This window comes from Oncorhynchus masou, chromosome 18, assembly GCF_036934945.1.
Source record: "Oncorhynchus masou masou isolate Uvic2021 chromosome 18, UVic_Omas_1.1, whole genome shotgun sequence".
Classification (NCBI taxonomy): Eukaryota; Metazoa; Chordata; class Actinopteri; order Salmoniformes; family Salmonidae; genus Oncorhynchus; species Oncorhynchus masou.
In genome coordinates, this window is record NC_088229.1 from 26,030,837 (window position 1) to 26,053,080 (window position 22,244).

Consider the following 22,244-nt stretch of genomic DNA (forward strand, 5'->3'; position numbering starts at 1 on the left):
TTGCACACACATGCTGATAGAAATTAGGTAAAACTGATTTAAGTTTCCCTGCATTAATGTCACCGACCACTAGGAGCGCCGCCTCTGGATGAGCATTTTCCTGTGTGCTTATAGCAGAATACAGCTCATTGAATGTGGATTTAGTGCCTGCCTCTGTCTGTGGTGGTATGTAGACAGCTGTTGTTTACATAAATGCATATGCCCCCACCCCGTGTCTTACCTTAGGCTGCTAGTAACAGAGTGAAAAGTTTGAGTAGGTTAGTGCAGACGGAGTGCAGTATGAATCATGGGAGAGGAAAGAGGTGCATTAAGCTTCATCGTTTGTTCCCCCTCTCCCTACTTCTCCTGAAGAGTATTTGCTGATCCTAGTTTGGTAGCCTCTCTGGAAGAAAGTGAAGAGAGGGAGAGAAAGAGCAGGAGAGAGAGATAGGATGCAGCGTCCTTGGTATTATCGGTGTTGGCCCGCTAGCTCTTAAATGAGACTCGTCCTATAGGGAGAGGGAGGGAGCCACACTACCACAAATCACAGGCCTGATAGCCTCTTTATCATCCCCTTCAGCCTTCTTCCTCCAGCCTACTGGATGACCCCTGACTGCGGTGCCCCTCTGGAGGATGCTACACACTACACAGTTGTTGGGGAGACTGGATTTTGAGACCATACGGTGGCCTGATGGTCATGCTGCTCAGGCTTTCCTCCTGAACCACTTGACCCACATCACTTCTCTGTGCTGTACTGTGATACAAGCTTCAGGGCAGGACACCTTCCTAAAACTAAGAGCAGACTGACTGATGTCAGAAGGCCTTTGGAAGTCGGTAGGTGGGGCGGGAGCTGGGGGGGGGCTCCTCCTTTCTCCTCCTCTCTGCTACCCTCCCAGTTGAAGCCCCCTTCTATTAGTATTTAGCATTTATTGGGATCCCCGTTAGCTTCCAAGACAGCAGCTACTCTTCCTGTGGTCCAAACAGGAATAAAACAATTACAGCTCAACAAAACAACAGTGTACATAATAAATAAAACAATTACAGCTCAACTAAACAACAGCCTGCATTATAAATAAAACAATACTGTCACGACTTTCGTTGTGGGAAGGAGGAGCGGACCAAAATGCAGCGTAGTTGTGATTCATTTTATTTAATACGGAAACTATACACGACAAACTAACAAAATAACAAACGTACGAAAACCGAAACAGCCCTATCTGGTGCAAAACACAGAGACAGGAACAATCACCCACAAACACACAGTGAAACCCAGGCTACCTAAATATGGTTCCCAATCAGAGACAATGACTAACACCTGCCCCTGATTGAGAACCATATCAGGCCAAACACAGTAATAGACAAACAAGACATCCAACATAGAATGCCCACTCAGATCACACCCTGACCAATCAAAACATAGAAACATACAAAGTAAACTATGGCCAGGGCGTGACAAATACATTGTACAAGACATTATTACATTTATTGTGTCTGAACTATCATTAAATGTGAATACTCATTTATATCAAATCAGTTTTCTAGGTTTAATTATTACGTGATTAAACTAATCATGTAAACATTAATTAACTTGAAAGTCGGGGCACCATGGAAAATGTTGAGATTTATAGAGTTGTAATTTTCCGAAAACAACTCTTCAGATATTTTAATATCTGATTGATTAGTCTTCTATGAATGAATTATTAATACCGTCACAAACCCTTGGATATCTGCACAAACCCTATCCTAAATCATGAATCAGCGATATACAAATTGGCTTAATTATCTATTTACTAACTAACTTAATAATCACACAGAATTATATAACAAACAAACAGTACATATTTGGGTTAATACATGATACAAAGAAAAAGTCCCTAGCGGACGAAGTCGATATGACAGCTTGGTAGACAAAGGAAAGGGGTGGCGACTGAGAAAGAGCAGGAAAGACAAAATGGATTCACTACAACAGTTTCATTATATTCATTGAAATGCTAATCCTTTGCACTTGAACGGCCGCTCATTCGAGATTCATTGCAATGTATATATTTACACCCGTATGTCGTTTTTGGAATTGCCGGTCTCTGCTGGAGAGTCAGTTCATCAGAGAGTCTCTGGTTAACTTCCCCATAAATCACAATGTCTTTAGTAGTTGTAGCTTTCTCTGCAGCTCTGGATAGTGTCTGTTGTAATGGATACGTCAGGCGTACCATGTTCTTAGAATAGATGCTTCCGTGGTTGTCGGTATTCTCGTACTAGACTTACGTAATTTCTAGCTGCAGACTAGTAATTATACGTAAGATTTGCTCTTATTCTGTAGTGATCGATAGTCCCAGAGTTTAACCATTTCCAGCTGTGTAGCCAAAAATTTAGCTGTATGGTCTAATGATCTATAGAATTGTAGCCATTCCAACGTGGGGAGTCTGTCCCGGCGTTCTCTGACTTAATGTACATTTTGTAGGAAGTGGGTTTTATACTTTGTGGAAAAAGGGGCGGTTCTATGATGTAATGTCTGGGCTCACGGGGTGTGTCCACTGACTAGTTAAAACTTTATAACTAAACAAGTATCTCGTTTAGAAGGCCAACGTGACATTACATCTTCTCATAAATAGTTTCATATTCAATCATATATTTTCACAACATTTAGATGTAAACAGCTGGGAAATGTCCACTTTAAGAGATACAGTTATGTGTGTTTCCTGTCATGAGATCAGCAAATGAAAAACACTCGTCATGACTGTCCCTTAAGTGTCCACGGACATTCTCAAAAATATAAATATTTTTTAGTTCAATCCCATTTTGGGGATTAGGAGTTTTGAACAAAGAGAAGCTCTTATTCTGCTAGACTCTCTCTCTCAGTACTGCATGGCAGTTTCTACCACATATTTATGACCGTTGTAAAATCTGATGTGGGAGAGAAAGTGAGTGAGAAGGGGGGGTTCACGATATACACCCAAAAGGCCACGTCGTGACACATTATTACTCTATTATAACAAATGTACAATAAAATACTACAATATTACAATGTGTGTGTGTAGTGTGAGTGTGTTAGAGTGTGTGTGCGTGTGTGCGTGTCCCTTACTCAGTCCACGTTGTGCCGTGAGGTGTTGTTTTATCCGGTTTTGTTGTGGTGGGGTGGGGCTCCAGGTCTGGGTCTGGTGGAGATGATGGTAGTACTGGTGTCATCGGGCCCAGCCAGGTAATATCCTCCCTGGTGCCTAGGCAGAGTGGTAGAGAGAAGGCAGGCCATTAATCAAGCTGACCTGGGACGTGGACCGAGTACATCATTAGAGCCTGAAATACAAGGGAACAGGGAGGTCACACTCCCCCGACCTCACATCAACATCAAATGGTGTGTGTGGGGGGTGGCAGCTGTTGTTATTGTCCAAGTACCAGTTGATTTAGCACATTAGTCTCTCCTAACCAAGCCTTCCCCTTAAAATAGGGGTAGAAAGACCCAGTGCTGTGTGTTAGCTAAATGCCTGTATTATCCACTAGACCCTGAGCAGGGAGACTGCAGTGTCTGGTGATGATAGCTATAGCCAGGCAGGCAGGTCTCCAGTGGGACATAACAGACTCAGGAAGGAGACTGGCAGGCTGTTGCACTCTAAGGACAAACCCAACAGTAAATACAGTCAGTAATAGCTGCTGCTGCTCCTGCTGCTAGCCCCTGGCAACCAGTCAAACACATGAAAGGGCAACACAACTCTGATTGATTATTATTATTATACAAAGAGCTTCTACTGTACAGGGAGGCATTTCTGGAGGCAGAATAGTTGAATATGTATTTGACCTTTGTTTTGGTATTTTGAGTACCTGGTTCGACGTAGGTCATTCTTATGCATCAGCCATTACAATGCTCAGATCATTATTTTGTCATAATAACAACATGGACAAACTGAGACTTAGTTGTGCAGAAATGGAACAATAGGTCAGGACAGGGTATGTGTGTGTCTGTGCATTTGTTTGTGTGTGTGTTTGAGAGGAGAGAGAGCTTGAGTGTGTATGCGTGTGTGTGTGTGGACGTGTTTAACTATTCTGTGTGTGTGTGGACATGTTCACTATTCTCTCTGTGTGTGTGTGTGTGTGTGTGTGTGTGTGTGTGTGTGTGTGTGTGTGTGTGTGTGTGTGTGTGTGTGTGTGTGTGTGTGTGTGTGTGTGTGTGTGTGTGTGTGTGTGTGTGTGTGTGTGTGCGTGTGTGTGTGTGTGTGTGTGTGTGTGTGCGTTTGTGCGTGTGCGTGTGTGTGCACGCGTGTGTGAGAAAGAGAGGAGAGTTTTCTCTCTCTGTAGTTTGGGGTGCAGAGTGCAGCAACAACAGCAGCAGCATGTGGAGTTGTCTGATGATTTATGGTTGTGGAGCAGAAATGGACTGTCAGATTTACAGAGGCCTTTGGTTTCCTTTATGTTGTGGCTGAGATGCTCCACAGTGCTCTATCATTCTGTCACTAACATTACACACAATCCACTTTTATTTGACAAGTCTCACCATTACAGAGACTACCTGCCATACTTCACTTTCTACCTGTTCTGCCTTCTCCCTATAACATATGTACAGTATGGACTGTAACTTTACTGAACTGACAGCTGTCCTGTGCTGTAAATGTACTAACGACTATTGTGTGTTTCAGATCCTGGTGAACTCTGTCAACCAACCTGCCATGCTGTATGAGAACGTGACGGTGAGCGAGGGGAGTCCCATCCACAGAGACCTGCTCTTCAGCCCAGACCACCAGCACATCTATGCCCTCACAGACAAACAGGTACGAGCTTGGCACACACACTCGCTGTGTGTAAAAACAACCTACCACCAACAAACACTCACATTTACACAATCGCTGTGTGTAAAAACACACTACCACCAACAAACACTCACATTTACACAATCGTATACGTTAAGTGCGCATGTGTGTTTGTGTGGGGGTTTTCTGTGTCAGACACTCCAGCCACTCTTTGTGATTGCTTCCGTTTGATTTCTAGCACTGAGCCAGCCCCCCTGCCCAACCCCCTCTCCCCTCACAAATGTTCCTCCCCCAGTCAGCACCCCTCATCACAGGCAACGGAAAGGGGATCTCTCTGTGATCCCCATTGATGGAATTAGTGTCCAAATCTCCCCTCTTAACCAAATTACCAGCGGAAAGAGAAATCTCCCCTCTTAACCAAATCACCAGCGGAAAGAGAAATCTCCCCTCTTAACCAAATCACCAGCGGAAAGAGAAATCTCCCCTCTTAACCAAATCACCAGCGGAAAGAGAAATCTCCCCTCTTAACCAAATCACCAGCGGAAAGAGAAATCTCCCCTCTTAACCAAATCACCAGCGGAAAGAGAAATCTCACCCTCTTAACCAAATCACCAGCGGAAAGAGAAATCTCCCCTCTTAACCAAATCACCAGCGGAAAGAGAAATCTCCCCTCTTAACCAAATCACCAGCGGAAAGAGAAATCTCCCCTCTTAACCAAATCACCAGCGGAAAGAGAAATCTCCCCTCTTAACCAAATCACCAGCGGAAAGAGAAATCTCCCCTCTTAACCAAATCACCAGCGGAAAGAGAAATCTCCCCTCTTCCCCAGTTATTTGTACCATCTTCTCATTCTCCTTTTCTCCCTGATCTCTCTGTTCTTTCATGTGGTTTCTCCCCTAAGCTCTAATTGGAGGGCCTCCTCTTGAACACTCATTAAAGGCGTTTCCTCCATCATTACTGGGGCTCCCCCACCACCCCTCTATTCTTCCTCCCCTTCCCAGCCTCTCTCTCTTTATCAGAATAGAAGAGATGGAATTGGTTAGAAGGGTGATGCGAGATTCGGGACCACCAAGGCTTACCGCTAAGGATTCATCTTGGGGGTTTAAATTGAAGCGGCTTCTTCAAAATGCCTCTGGATTGCTATTTAACACCCTGTGGCCCTCTCTCCCTCTCCCTTCAGCCCCCCTCACCCTCTCCTCCCGGCCCTTCTCTTGATGGCTATGCAGTATTACATTAATAATATGTCACAGCAGAGCTGTATGTGTGTGTTTATGTCTCCTGGCTGCTCTGAGGCATAGTGACATGAGGTGACAGAATTAAGGACTGTCAAGCTCTTTGACACCCCCTGGCTCTGTGACACCGCCTGGCTCTGTGACACCGCCTGGCTCTGTGACACCGCCTGGCTCTGTTACACCGCCTGGCTCTGTGACACCGCCTGGCTCTGTGACACCGCCTGGCTCTGTGACACCGCCTGGCTCTGTGACACCGCCTGGCTCTGTGACACCGCCTGGCTCTGTAACACTGCCTGGCTCTGTGATACCGCCTGGCTCTGTGACACTGCCTGCCTCTGTGATACCGCCTGGCTCTGTGATACCGCCTGGCTCTTTGACACTGCCTGACTCTGTGACACCACCTGTCTCTGTGACACCCTGTGACACTCTGAACAGAGATACCTTTTCCTGATAAGGCCTTACTTACGGGACAGACAGACAGGTTACCGTCCACTCCATCATAACGCCGCCAAGCCTGCAGCCCCACCACCTCCCAGCCCCGACATCCCCAGAAACTGATGAATGAATATCAATAGCCATTTTCCATCAAATGATTGGGGAGGCAGGCTCTGTCCAAGCGTGACGGCCTCTGCCACAAACGCGGCGCATGTCCTCGGGGGAATATCAGCCAGTGCCGTTTAACCTCCACGTTTGAGGAGTAGAGGAGGAGGAGAAAAATGGAAAATGAGGGGGGAAAAGGAGAGGTAGAATAACCATAAAAATGTGTGGTGCACAATGCCTGTTATGTGACTGAGTGGATGGTGTATATTCAGTACAGCCTGTGTGTATATTCTGCTCTACACTCCCCCGCTCTGTGCTGTACACCTCCATGTGTCCTAATTGATAGCATGAATATGAATCTCCTTCCATATGGGGGACAGGCCCTTTACTCTTGCACCAGGGGAAAGATTTCTTCCTGCATTTGAACATGACAGTTTTATTTATACGGCAGAAAATGTACAGAGCAAGATGAGAACTCCGCATTAGTCATATAGCATCCCCAGAGAGAGTACTTATGGGATACACTGCGGCTTTACATAGTATCTCTCTGTTTCGCACTACATACTATCTCTCTCTGTACTGTACTACATAGTATCTCTCTGTACTGTACTACATAGTATCTCTCTCTCTGTACTGTACTACATAGTATTTCTCTGCTTTGCACTACATAGTGTATCTCTGTACTACATATTATCACTATCTGTACTACATAGTATCTCTCTCTGTACTGTACTACATATTATCTCTCTCTACTGTACTACATAGTATCTCTCTGTACTACATAGTATCTATCTGTACTACATAGTATCTCTCTCTGTACTGTACTACATAGTATCTCTCTCTGTACTATACTACATAGTGTATCTCTCTGTACTACATACTATCTCTCTTTATACTACATAGTATCTCTCTCTGTACTGCACTACATAGTATCTCTCTCTGTACTATACTACATAGTATCTCTCTCTGTACTGTACTACATAGTATCTCTTTCTGTACTGTACTACATAGTATTTCTCTCTGTACTGTACTACATAGTATCTCTCTCTGTACTGTACTACATATTGTCTCTTTCTGTACTGTACTACATAGTATCTCTCTCTGTACTACATAGTATCTCTCTCTGTACTGTACTATATATTATCTCTCTCTGTACTGTACTACATAGTATGTCTCTCTGTCTGTACTACACTACATAGTATCTCTCTCTGTACTGTACTGAATAGTTTCTCTCTCTGTACTGTACTGCATAGTATCTCTCTCTGTACTGTACTACATAGTATATATCTCTGTACTGTACTGTACTACATAGTATCTCTCTCTGTACTGTACTACATAGTATCTCTTTCTGTACTGTACTGCATAGTATCTCTCTCTGTACTGTACTACATAGTATCTCTCTCTGTACTGTACTACATAGTATCTCTCTCTGTACTGTACTACATATTATCTCTCTCTGTACTGCATAGTATCTATCTGTACTGTACTACATATTATCTATCTCTGTACTGTACTGTACTATATAATATCTCTCTGTACTACATAGTATCTCTCTCTGTACTGTACTACATAGTATCTATCTCTGTACTACATAGTATATCTCTCTGTACTACATAGTATCTCTCTCTGTACTGTACTACATAGTATCTCTTTACTGTACTGAATAGTTTCTCATAGTATCTCTCTGTACTGTACTGCATAGTTTCTCTCTGTGTACTGTACTGCATAGTATCTCTCTCTGTACTGTACTGTACTACATAGTATCTCTCTCTGTACTGTACTACACAGTAACTCTCTCTGTACTGTACTACATAGTATCTCTCTCTGTACTGTACTACATAGTATCTCTTCCTGTACTGTACTGCATAGTATCTCTCTCTGTACTGTACTACACAGTAACTACTGTACTACATAGTATCTCTTTACTGTACTACATAGTATCTCTCTGTACTGTACTACATAGTATCTATTCTCTACTGTACTACATAGTATATCTCTCTGTACTGTACTACATAGTATCTCTCTCTGTACTGTACTACATAGTATCTCTCTCTGTACTGTACTACATAGTATATCTCTCTGTACTGTACTACATAGTATCTCTCTGTACTACATGTATCTACTACACTACATAGTATCTCTCTGTACTGTACTGAATAGTATCTCTCTCTGTACTGTACTACATAGTATCTCTCTCTGTACTGTACTACATAGTATCTCTCTCTGTACTGTACTGCATAGTATCTCTCTCTGTACTGTACTACATAGTGTCTCTTTCTGTACTGTACTGCATAGTATCTGTCTCTGTACTACTGTACTACATAGTATATATCTCTGTACTGTACTACATAGTATGTCTATCTGTACTGTACTGTACTACATAGTATCTCTCTCTGTACTGTACTACATAGTATCTCTTTCTGTACTCTACTGCATAGTATCTCTCGCTGTACTGTACTATATAGTATATCTCTGTACTGTACTGTACTACATAGTATCTCTCTCTGTACTGTACTACATAGTATCTCTCTCTGTACTGTACTGAATAGTTTCTCTCTCTGTACTGTGCTACATAGTATCTCTCTCTGTACTGTACTGCATAGTATCTCTCTGTGTACTGTACTGCATAGTATCTCTCTCTGTACTGTACTACATAGTATCTCTCTCTGTACTGTACTACACAGTAACTCTCTCTGTACTGTACTACATAGTATCTCTCTCTGTACTGTACTACATAGTATCTCTTCCTGTACTGTACTGCATAGTATCTCTCTCTGTACTGTACTACACAGTAACTCTCTCTGTACTGTACTACATAGTAACTCTCTCTGTACTGTACTACATAGTATCTCTCTCTGTACTGTACTACATAGTATCTCTTCCTGTACTGTACTGCATAGTATCTCTCTCTGTACTGTACTACATAGTATCTCTCTCTGTACTGTACTACATAGTATCTCTCTCTGTACTGTACTACATAGTATCTCTCTCTGTACTACATAGTATCTCTCTCTGTCTGTACTACACTACATAGTATCTCTCTCTGTACTGTACTGAATAGTATCTCTCTCTGTACTGTACTACATAGTATCTCTCTCTGTACTGTACTACATAGTAACTCTCTCTGTACTGTACTACATAGTATCTCTCTCTGTACTGTACTACATATTGTCTCTTTCTGTACTGTACTGCATAGTATCTGTCTCTGTACTACATAGTATCTCTCTCTGTACTGTACTATATATTATCTCTCTCTGTACTACATAGTATGTCTATCTGTACTGTATTGTACTACATAGTATCTCTTTCTGTACTCTACTGCATAGTATCTCTCGCTGTACTGTACTATATAGTATATCTCTGTACTTTACTGTACTACATAGTATCTCTCTCTGTACTGTACTACATAGTATCTCTCTCTGTACTACATAGTATATCTTTCTGTACTCTACTGCATAGTGTCTCTCGCTGTACTGTACTATATAGTATATCTCTGTACTGTACTGTACTACATAGTATCTCTCTGTACTGTACTACATAATATCTCTCTCTGTACTGTACTGTACTACATAGTATCTCTCTCTGTACTGTACTACATAGTATCTCTCTCTGTACTGTACTGAATAGTATCTTTCTCTGTACTGTACTACATAGTATCTCTCTCTGTACTGTACTACATAGTAACTCTCTCTGTACTGTACTACATAGTAACTCTCTCTGTACTCTACAACATAGTATCTCTCTCTGTACTGTACTACATATTATCTCTTTCTGTACTGTACTGCATACTATCTCTCTCTGTACTGTACTACATAGTATCTCTCTCTGTACTACATAGTATCTCTCTCTGTACTGTACTATATAGTATATCTCTGTACTGTACTGCACTACATGTTATCTCTCTCTGTACTGTACTACATAGTATCTCTCTCTGTGCTGTACTATATAGTATTTATCTCTTTACTGTACTACATAGTATCTCTCTCTGTGCTGTACTGTACGTTATAGTATCTCTTTCTGTACTGTACTACATAGTAACTCTCGCTATACTGTTCTACATAGTATCTCTCTCTGTACTGTACTTCATAGTATCTCTCTCTGTACTGTACTACATAGTATCTCTCTCTGTGCTGTACTACATAGTATCTCTCTCTGTACTGTACTACATAGTATATCTCTGTACTGTACTGCACTACATAGTATCTCTCTCTGTACTGTACTACATAGTATCTCTCTCTGTGCTGTACTATATAGTATTTCTCTCTGTACTGTACTACATAGTATCTCTCTCTGTGCTGTACTGTACGTTATAGTATCTCTTTCTGTACTGTACTACATAGTAACTCTCGCTGTACTGTTCTACATAGTATCTCTCTCTGTACTGTACTTCATAGTATCTCTCTCTGTACTGTACTACATAGTATCTTTCTCTGTACTGTACTACATAGTATCTCTCTGTGCTGTACTGTCCTTTATAGTATCTCTTTCTATACTGTACTACATAGTAACTCTCGCTGTACTGTTCTACATAGTATCTCTCTCTGTACTGTACTGTGCTACATAGTTTCTCTGTCTGTACTGTACTGCATAGTATCTCTCTCTGTACTGTACTGTGCTACATAGTTTCTCTGTACTGTACTGTACTGCATAGTATCTCTCTCTGTACTGTACTGCATAGTATCTCTCTGTACTGTACTACATAGTATCTCTCTCTGTACTGTACTATATAGTATATCTCTGTACTGTACTACACTACATAGTATCTCTCTCTGTACTGTACTGCATAGTATCTCTCTCTCTGTACTACATAGTATATCTCTCTGTACTGTACTGTACTACATAGTATCTCTCTGTACTGTACTACAAAGTATCTCTCTGTACTGTACTGTACTACATAGTATCTCTCTGTACTGTACTGTACTACATAGTATCTCTCTCTGTACTGTACTGTACTACATAGTATCTCTCTGTACTGTACTGTACTACATAGTATCTCTCTGTACTGTACTGTACTACAAAGTATCTCTCTGTACTGTACTGTACTACATAGTATCTCTCTGTACTGTACTGTACTACAAAGTATCTCTCTGTACTGTACTGTACTACATAGTATCTCTCTGTACTGTACTGTACTACATAGTATCTCTCTGTACTGTACTACATAGTATCTCTGTACTGTACTACATAGTATCTCTCTGTACTGTACTGTACTACATAGTATCTCTCTGTACTGTACTGTACATTGCCTGGCCTTATATTCAGATGCAGAAAGCTTCCCCTGCCATATCAGTATGTAGTCTATGTTATTTCCCCAGCCACTGACCACCCTCTCTCTATCTGTGACACTTTACAGTAGCTTTACAGTAACCTTCCTACAGATAGAGAGTGATAAGAGATCCAGTGGAAATGCAGTGTTAGATGATGTTACTGTCTCATGTTATCTTATCTCTGCTACCGTAACGGCCACTACAGTGCCATAGCTCCAGCACAGACACACACACTTTTGTTTGACTCGCTGCAGTTTCCCAGCAATTACAGCTAATCGACTTCCATGTGTCTAAATCTTTAAAGGAAAGATGGGCTGTAATTGATACAAATGGATTCCATTTGAGTGGCCTTGACATAGAGTTCGATCACTACACGGCAAGTCCAAGCAGCGATGTTAAACATGAATCTCTCTCTCTTTCTCTCTTTCTCTCTCTCTCTCTCTCTCTCACACGCTCTGTCTCCACCACAGCCAGAGCTCAACCCTGGACACAACCAATACACGGGACATGTCTTTTACAGACTCTAACAATACCCAACATTCAACCCTATAGAGGGAAACAGATTTTAAGAAGTGGCCGATACACACATTCAGCAATGCTTTGAGGTTTAGGTAGTGTGTGAAGGGAGGTCTTTCCCTGGATGGCTATGTTCTCTGTGGTGTAGCTGTGTTAGCTGGGAGGAGTCGGGGACTACTGAGCCGAGCTGCTCTACTGCTCTGCTGGAGCAGAGGACCATTAGCACACTGACTCCACTTAGTTACTGTATATAGTACTGCAGCTATCCCCAGTCCCAAAGAACCTGACCCTGTGCCCTACACTTCTCCCCAATCACCAACCGTGTGCGGGAAAACACACACACACATTCCCTTACTACACTGGCAACAGCGGCGCTGTGAGAGGAAACATAGTCTACATGGTTTTGTCTTATAAATATGATGACCATTATGTGTGACTTCCATCACCACTGGTCCTAGGATTTATTAACGCATGGCTGTGTATTATAGATGAGCATGGATGGCCCACTGGTACATCACCTACAGTACCAGTCAAAAGTTTGGACACACCTACTCATTCAAGGGTTTTTCTTTATTTTGTACTATTTTCTACAGAATAATAGTGAAGACATCAAAACTGCGGTCCAACTCATCCCAAACCATCTCAATTGGGTTGAGGTCTGGTGATTGTGGAGGCCATGTCATCTGATGCAGCACTCATCACTCTCCTTCTTGGTAAAATACCCCTTACACAGCCTAGAGGTGTGTTTTGGGTTATTGTTCTTTTGAAGAACAAATGATTGTCCCACTAAGCGCAAACCAGATGGGATGGTGTATTGTTTTGTTTTTACCCCTTTTTCTCCCCAATTTCGTGGTATCCAATTGTTGTAGTAGCTACTATCTTGTCTCATCGCTACAACTCCCGTACGGGCTCGGGAGAGACGAAGGTTGAAAGTCATGCATCCTCTGATACACAACCCAACCAGCCGTACTGCTTCTTAACACAGCGTGCATCCAACCCGGAAGCCAGCCACACCAATGTGTCAGAGGAAACACCGTGCACCTGGCAACCTTGGTTAGCACGCACTGCGCCCGGTCCGCCACAGGCGTCGCTGGTGCGCGATGAGACCGGCCAAGCCCTCCCTAACCCGGATGACGCTAGGCCAATTGTGCGTCGCCCCACGGAACTCCCGGTCGCGGCCGGTTACGACAGAGCCCAGGGACTCTGATGGCACAGCTGGCGCTGCAGTACAGCGCCCTTAACCACTGCGCCACCCGGGAGGCCCTGGGATGGTGTATTGTTGCAGAATGCTGTGGTAGCCATGCTGGTTAAGTGTGCCTTGAATTCTAAATAAATCACTGACAGTGTCACCAGCAAAGCACCCCCACACCATCACACATCCTCCTCCATGCTTCACGGTAGGAACCACACATGCAGAAATCATCATCATCATCCGTTCACCTACTCTGCGTCTCACAAAGACACGGCGGTTGGAACCAAATATCTCCAATTTAGACTCATCAGACCAAAGGACAGATTTCCACCGGACTAATGTCCATTGCTCGTCTTTCTTGGCCCAAGCAGGTCTCTTCTTATTATTGGTGTCCTTTAGTAGTGGTTTCTTTGCAGCAATTCAACCATGAAGGCCTGATTCACGCAATCTCTTCTGAACAGTTGATGAGCATGGATCTTTTTCAAGGGAAAGATGTGTCTGTTACTTGAACTCTGTGAAGCATTTATTTGGGCTGCAATTTCTGAAACTGGTAACTGTACTTATCCTCTGCAGCAGAGGTAACTCTGGGTCTTCCTTTTCTGTGGTGGTCCTCATCAGAGCCAGTTTCATCAAAGCACTTGATGGTTTTTGCGATTGCACTTCAAGAAACGTTGAAAGTTCTTGAAATTTAACAAAGCACACGTTAATTGAATTGCATTCCAGGTGACGACCTCATGAAGCTGGTTGAGAGAAATCCAAGAGTATGCAAAGCTGTCATCAAGGGAAAGGGTGGCTACTTTGAAGAATCTCAAACATAACATATTTTGATTTGTTTAACACTTTTTTGTTACTACATAATTCCATGTGTTATTTCATAGTTGTGAATTCTTCACTATTATTCTACTATGTTGAAAATAGTAAAAATAAAGAAAAATGAATGAGTAGGGTTTTAACTTTTCACAGGTACTGCATGTCATCTCGATAGCCATTAATGTTAAGGTGTTATATGGATGTTCATGTAGAGATCCGCATGGCCTTTTCTCCTCACACTGAGGCTATTCCCTGGCCATAGCTCCGTTCCAGGGTTGTCAGATGAGACACCACCCCCTAGGTTCTAGTTCAACCACTTCCAGCCTCCACTCTTGCTTCTGGCTCACCGCACAGTGGCGCACATACACACCAACCCTCTAACTAGAGAGAATCTGGTGTGTATTTTCCTATCTCTGTTGCATACAGTATATCGGCAACGCAGATCACATTTGACTGATGTTAGCTTCTGAGCAGGCAGCAGTGGCAGACAGAATACTGAATGTGTCTGGGATTCAGAGCCAGACCAGCTTTTCCCTCTGCTCCCTCTCTCTCACTCACACGTATAAAATGAGTGATGAGGAGAGGTGGGGAAATTAATTGGTTTGAAGAGATCTCTCTCTTTCTCTCACTACAGTCATCTCCTCTTTTAAAGCCTCTGCCTCCACCTGGTGAAGGAGTCAATGGGCCCCGTACCCCTGTGGTCGGCAGAACAGAGAGGGGAACGTCTCTCTTATCTCTCCCTCTCCCGCTCCCTCTCCCTCCTCTCTAGGGCTTCCTCTCTCTCCTTCTCTCTGTGGCCCATCCTGAGAGAAGAGTAGGATGAAAGCTGAGTGATGGCTATTCTCTCAGAAACAGCAGCCTGCTAAAGAGATGGGCTCAGACAGGAGCTTTACCCCAGCTGTGGAATGGAGTTTTACACTTAAGCCAAAAATCACCCGGATCTTTACATAGAGCACTCACTGAGCTACAAAACAATGGTTTTAGACTTGGGATTTGTTGACAGTGTCCAACCTGAGAAAGGCCTTTGGCTGTCACCAGATATGAATGGACATTATCTCCTTCTGTCTGTCTTTTTCTCAGAGATATTTACAGGGCATTCAGAAGGTATTCAGACCTCTTGACTTTTTTCACATTTTGTTACGTTAAAATGTATTAAATCGTTTTTTCCCCCCTCATCCATCTACACACAATACCTCATAATGACAAAGCAATAACAGGTTTCTAGATATTTTTGCTCATTTATAAAAAATAAAAAAACTGAAATACCACATTTACATAAGTATTCAGAACCTTTGATTAGTACTTTGTTGAAGCACCTTTGGCAGCGATTACAGCCTCAAGTCTTCTTGGGTAGGACGCTACAAGCTTGGCACACCTGTATTTGTGGAGTTTCTCCCATTCTTCTCTGCAGATCCTCTCAAGCTCTGTCAATTTGAATGGGGAGCATTGCTGCACAGATATTTTCAGGTCTCTCCAGAGATGTTCGATCGGGTTCAAGTCCGGGGCTCTGGCTGGGCCATTCAAGGACATTCAGAGACTTGTCCTGAAACCAGTCCTGCGTTGCCTTGGTTGTGTACTTAGGGTCATTGTCCTGTTGGAAGGTGAACCTTTGCCACAGTTTGAGGTCCTGAGTGCTCTGGGGCAGGTTTTCATCAAGGATCTCTCTGTACATTGCTCCATTCATCTTTCCCTCGATCCTGACTAGTCTCCCAGTCCCTGCCCCTGAAAAACATCCCCACGGCATGATGCTGCCACCACTATGCTTCACTGTAGGGATGGTGCCAGGTTTCCTTCAGACGAAGAGTTCAATCTTGGTTTCATCAGAGCAGAGAATCTTGTTTCTAATGGTCTGAGAGTCTCTAGGTGCCTTTTGGCAAACTCCAAGCGGGCTGTCATGTGCCTTTTACTAAGGAGTGGCTTCAAGTCTGGCCACGCTACCATAAAGGCCTGATTGGTGTAGTGCTGCAGAGATGGTTGTCCTTCTGGAAGGTTCTCCTATCTCCATAGAGGAACTTTAGAGCTCTATCGGAATGACCATTGTGTTCTTAATATATCCCCATTTAGCAGACGCTTTTGTCCAAAGCGACTTACAAGTCGGCTGGGGCCACTACTTTTACATATGGGTGGTCCCAGCGGGAATCGAACCCACGACGCTTGGCGTTGCAAGCGCCATGCTCTACCGACTGAGCCACACAGGTCACCTCCCACCTCCCAAGACCCTCCCCTCCGATTGCTCAGTTTGTCCGGGTGGCCAGCTCTAGGGTGAGTCTTGGTGGTTCCAAAGATGATGGAGGCCACTGTGTTCTTGGGGACCTTCAATGCTGCAGACATGTTTTGGTACCCTTCCCCTGATCTGTGCCTCGACACAATCCTGTCTCTGAGCTCTCAGGACAATTCCTTCAACCTCATGGCTTGGTTTTTTCTCTGACATGCACTCTCAACTGTGGGACCTTATATAGTCAAGTATGATCAAGTTGTAGAACATCTCAAGGATGATCAATGGAGACAGGATGCACCTGATCTCAATTTTGAGTCTCATAGCAAAGGGTTTGAATACTTATGTAAATTAGGAGTTTATGTTTTTTATTTTTAATACATCTGCAAAAAAAAGTTTTTGCATTGTCATTATGGGGTTTTGTGTGTAGATTGGTGAAGATTTGTTTTCATTTAATCCATTTTAGAATAAGTCTGTAACGTAATAAAATGTGGAAAAAGTCATGGTGTCTGAATACTTTCCGAAGGCATTGTAGTTAGGAAATGTATCAGATTCACTTACTGCTGTTACCGAAGATACAACGTGATACACAACGGCATTGTTATAACTTCTCCTGACAACTGAGAAGCATGGAGTTACAGGGAGCATGTGTTGTTCCCAGTCACTGAGAATGCATCCCAAACGGCACCCTATTCCCTATATAGTGCACTACTTTTTAAAAGGGCCCTGGTCAAAAGTATTGCACTATATAGGGAATAGGGTGCCGTTTGAGACACAACCTGAGGTGAAGTTGTGGAGTAGATGATGCAACAGTTTCCCAGTAGACAGCCCTGGTCTTGTCTTGTCTTGGTTTCGACTCAGAGCAGCTGGAGGGGATAGTTCTCCCTTAGCGCCCTTAGTGTTGAGATAGGTAATTCCTATCAATTCATCATATGGGACGGAAGTATATCTAATCAATGTGAATAATATTAGTCTCATTGTCTCATACATCATCTTGTCTCCTGAGGGTGTTCAGCAGGTGTGATGGATCACCAGTAGAGCATGACATGTCATCTTCCCATACTGTAAATGACCCGATGGTGGTGTTGTGTATTTCCTTTTTAATGTGACCGCAGAATCAACCAACAGGGCCTTAATCTCACTCTTTTTGCCCTACTAGCTTCTGCAGGGACAGGGTTCCAGATAAATCTGCTTCAGACGGGTTTATAAACCATTCTCCTGCACCGTGTGTAATCATTGTGCGTTCAGGAGAGTAAGGTTCGGTCGGCGGGGGTGAGAGACGAGAGAGAGAACCACTCTGTTTGTCCTACCTATCCCCTCCTGCCTTTTCTCCATTTGTCTCTCCTCATTGGATAATAGAAATGCTGGTGTGGAAGGCTAGTGCCGTGCCTCAAACATCAAGAACTCAATTTCCCAAACTGACAGAATCATTTACCATTCCCCATATTCACAAGCAGTTAATTAAAAGTTCCAGGTAGCCCATCGTACTCCATCTCCCCACTGTAAATGCTGGGATCGGAGAGAAACATAAAACTGTCCGTTTAACTTCAAGGAAAGAAATTTCGATTAACGTGCGTTGGATTTATACACGGGAGCTCCTCTCGCTGTTGTTCTGACAATAAAGACACGGAGAGGAGAACTCTGTGCATCCGTAAAATCTAAACTCCTACATCTTTGGAAACACGGACAGATTCGTCCAGGAGTAACGTTTTCTCAGTAGAAGATTGATGAAAAGACTGTATATTAAAGGCATCCTTGACCTCAACTGTCACGTAGATGGTCTTGTTTTCTAATTGACAGTATATATGTATGGATTAAGTGGATCATGATCCATAATCAATGGATGTTCTGACTGATGTCATGCTACAGGATATGGTTATCGCGGAGATGGTCATCTATCCTCTACTAGAGCTGAATAGATGTCCATGGTAAGGTCAGGTGATGTCAGCAGTGTAAAACGGTAACATAATGTGACTCATTGGTTGTAATTGGCCGTCGCAGTGCTTACATAGACAGAATCAACTGCTGTAATGAAGAGAAAATGGCCCTGGTGGTATTGATTTTGGTACAGTAGAGTACAGTGGAGAAACCTTAGCCCTGTTCTGTCGTGTTAGGTGCAGAATTAGTATGAGAATGTGTGTTCTGCCGTGTTAGGTGCAGAATTAGTATGAGAATGTGTGTTCTGTCGTGTTAGGTGCAGAATTAGTATGAGAATGTGTGTTCTGTCGTGTTAGGTGCAGAATTAGTATGAGAATGTGTGTTCTGTCGTGTTAGGTGCAGAATTAGTATGAGAATGTGTGTTCTGCCGTGTTAGGTGCAGAATTAGTATGAGAATGTGTGTTCTGCCGTGTTAGGTGCAGAATTAGTATGAGAATGTGTGTTCTGCCGTGTTAGTTTAGAGTTAGAATGATAATGTGTGTTCTGCCGTGTTAGGTGCAGAATTAGTATGAGAATGTGTGTTCTGCCGTGTTAGGTGCAGAATTAGTATGAGAATGTGTGTTCTGTCGTGTTAGGTGCAGAATTAGTATGAGAATGTGTGTTCTGCCGTGTTAGGTGCAGAATTAGTATGAGAATGTGTGTTCTGCCGTGTTAGGTGCAGAATTAGTATGAGAATGTGTGTTCTGCCGTGTTAGGTGCAGAATTAGTATGAGAATGTGTGTTCTGTCGTGTTAGGTGCAGAATTAGTATGAGAATGTGTGTTCTGCCGTGTTAGGTGCAGAATTAGTATGAGAATGTGTGTTCTGCCGTGTTAGTTTAGAGTTAGAATGATAATGTGTGTTCTGCCGTGTTAGGTGCAGAATTAGTATGAGAATGTGTGTTCTGTCGTGTTAGGTGAGAGTTAGTATGAGAATGTGTGTTCTGTCGTGTTAGGTGCAGAATTAGTATGAGAATGTGTGTTCTGTCGTGTTAGGTGCAGAGTTAGTGTGTGTTCTGTCATGAGAGATTAGTGAGAATGTTCTGCCGTGTTAGGTGCAGAGTTAGTATGAGAATGTGTGTTCTGTCGTGTTAGGTGCAGAATTAGTATGAGAATGTGTGTTCTGTCGTGTTAGGTGCAGAGTTAGTATGAGAATGTGTGTTCTGCCGTGTTAGGTGCAGAGTTAGTATGAGAATGTGTGTTCTGCCATGTTAGGTGCAGAGTTAGTATGAGAATGTGTGTTCTGTCGTGTTAGGTGCGTGTTAGAGAATGTGTGTTCTGCCGTGTTAGGAGTTAGTATGAGAATGTGTGTTCTGTCATGTTAGGTGCAGAATTAGTATGAGAATGTGTGTTCTGTCGTGTTAGGTTAGCAGAGAATGTGTGTTCTGTCGTGTTAGGTGCAGAATGAGAATGTGTGTTCTGCCGTGTTAGGTGCAGAGTTAGAATGAGAATGTGTGTTCTGTCGTGTTAGGTGCAGAGTTAGAATGAGAATGTGTGTTCTGTCGTGTTAGTTTAGAGTTAGAATGATAATGTGTGTTCTGTCGTGTTAGGTTAGAGTTAGAATGAGAATGTGTGTTCTGTCGTGTTAGGTTAGAGTTAGAATGAGAATGTGTGTTCTGTCGTGTTAGTTTAGAGTTAGAATGATAATGTGTGTTCTGTCATGTTAGTTTAGTTAGAATGATAATGTGTGTTCTGTCGTGTTAGTTTAGAGTTAGAATGATAATGTGTGTTCTGTCGTGTTAGTTTAGAGTTAGAATGATAAAGTGTGTTCTGTCGTGTTAGTTTAGTTAGAATGATAATGTGTGTTCTGTCGTGTTAGTTTAGAGTTAGAATGAGAATGTGTGTTCTGTCGTGTTAGTTTAGTTAGAATGATAATGTGTGTTCTGTCGTGTTAGTTTAGAGTTAGAATGATAATGTGTGTTCTGTCGTGTTAGTTTAGAGTTAGAATGATAATGTGTGTTCTGTCGTGTTAGTTTAGAGTTAGAATGATAATGTGTGTTCTGTCGTGTTAGTTTAGTTAGAATGATAATGTGTGCTTTTGTTGCTATGATAACATGCGGTGGGGCATAGCTCCTGCTGTTGTCCAATAGGGTAGCATCTCTTCCTCCACTTAGTCCTTTAAATGTTTTCATTTTGATGAAGAGGGGTGAAGCTACTGAACATGGTACAGGGCCAGGGAGGTGTATTGAGCTGAGTGGTTAAAGCTTGTTAGAGGAGTAACTGGGTGTCCTCACTGGAGCTAAAACGTCCCTCCTTCACCTCCTCCTAGCACTTAGCTCTACTCCTCTACTCCTCTACCAGGAGTGTTCAGTCAGGACCCTCACCTCCACACGTCTTGTCTGCATCCGGATACACTCTTATGGGTGTATAAAAGACCACAAATCGGATTGAAATGTTTATTGGCATGGAAGGTGTTTTTACGAGGAGTGATTGAGGCTGAAGCTCAATGATGACAAGCAAATGACTGCTTGTGGGTGTCATTCATTCAGTACACTCTCAGAAAAACGGTGCTACCTAAAAGGGTTCTTCGGCTGTCCCCATAGGAGAACACTGAAGAACAGTTTTTGGTTACATGTAGAACTCTTTTGGTTCCAAGTAGAACCAATTTGTGGTTCCATGTAGAGATCTTTTGGTTCCAAATATAACCATTTCGGGTTACATGTAGAACTCTTTTGGTTTCAAGTAGAACCATTTTGGGTTACATGTAGAACTCTTGGTTTCAAGTAGAACCATTTTGGGTTACATGTAGAACTCTTTTGTTTTCAAGTAGAACCATTTTGGGTTACATGTAGAACTTTTTTGGTTTCAAGTAGAACCATTTCGGGTTACATGTAGAACCCTTTTGGTTTCAAGTAGAACCATTTTGGGTTGCATGTAGAACTTTCCACAGAAGGTTATACATGGAACACAGAAAGGCTCTACCTGGTACTAAAAGGGTTCTATAATGGAGACAGCTGAATAACCCTTCTGGAGCCTTTCCCCTAACATGCTGCCCACACCACTCACGTCTCGTGCGTCAACGAGTGTCTGCATAGCCAGGCGCTAAAATAAAACGTACATTTGTGACGCTTGACACACTGCAAGTTCCACCTCTCCCATCTCCTCATTGGTTTTTAGGAGCATATGCCCACGTGGGTGATTGATAGATGAGCTGAGGTCCACACCCCAGTCCAACTCGTGGTGGTAATGCACCTTAAAGTTGGTTACCAACCGCCATATAAAGTCCACAGAAGAAGAAGAAGAAGCCTGGTTGTGACCAGAGGTAGAAAGGAATGCACCAAGTCACCTGCCTGTTTGGTCAGTGGCATGTGAGGCAGATTTTGTGTGAGAGTGTGCTGGTCCTCTCTTTGTCCTCTGTGAGAATGTGCTGGTCCTCTCTTTGTCCTCTGTGAGAATGTGCTGGTCCTCTCTTTGTCCTCTGTGAGAATGTGCTGGTCCTCTCTTTGTCCTCTGTGAGAATGTGGTGGCCACCATCAAGAGTGCAGCACAGGTGACAGTGCCGCACGGCATTCGGGCCCTTTCTCTCTCTCTCTCTCTCTCTCTCTCTCTCTCTCTCTCTCTCTCTCTCTCTCTCTCTCTCTCTCTCTCTCTCTCTCTCTCTCTCTCTCTCTCTCTCTCTGTGTGTCTCGCACTCTCTCTCTCTCTCTCCCTCACTCTCAAAGCTGTGTCTGTGTCAGTGGATGTGATGTATGGTCTCATTTGCCATATTTCGCTCTATGCCCAGCCGAATTCAAGACAGATGACAGGGAAAAGGAATGAAAAAGCCTCCAGAAGGAAAAGTTTGTTCTTGTGAAATGAAGCCTTGTCGTTTTCGGGGTGGGCAGAGGGATGACCTAATCTGT

General features: G+C 43.0%; 1 pseudogene; it reads left to right on the forward strand.

The window, feature by feature from the left end:
* The window catches only part of LOC135504308 (plexin-A1-like), a 283,703-nt pseudogene that overhangs the window by 148,388 nt on the left and 113,071 nt on the right, over positions 1–22,244 (forward strand).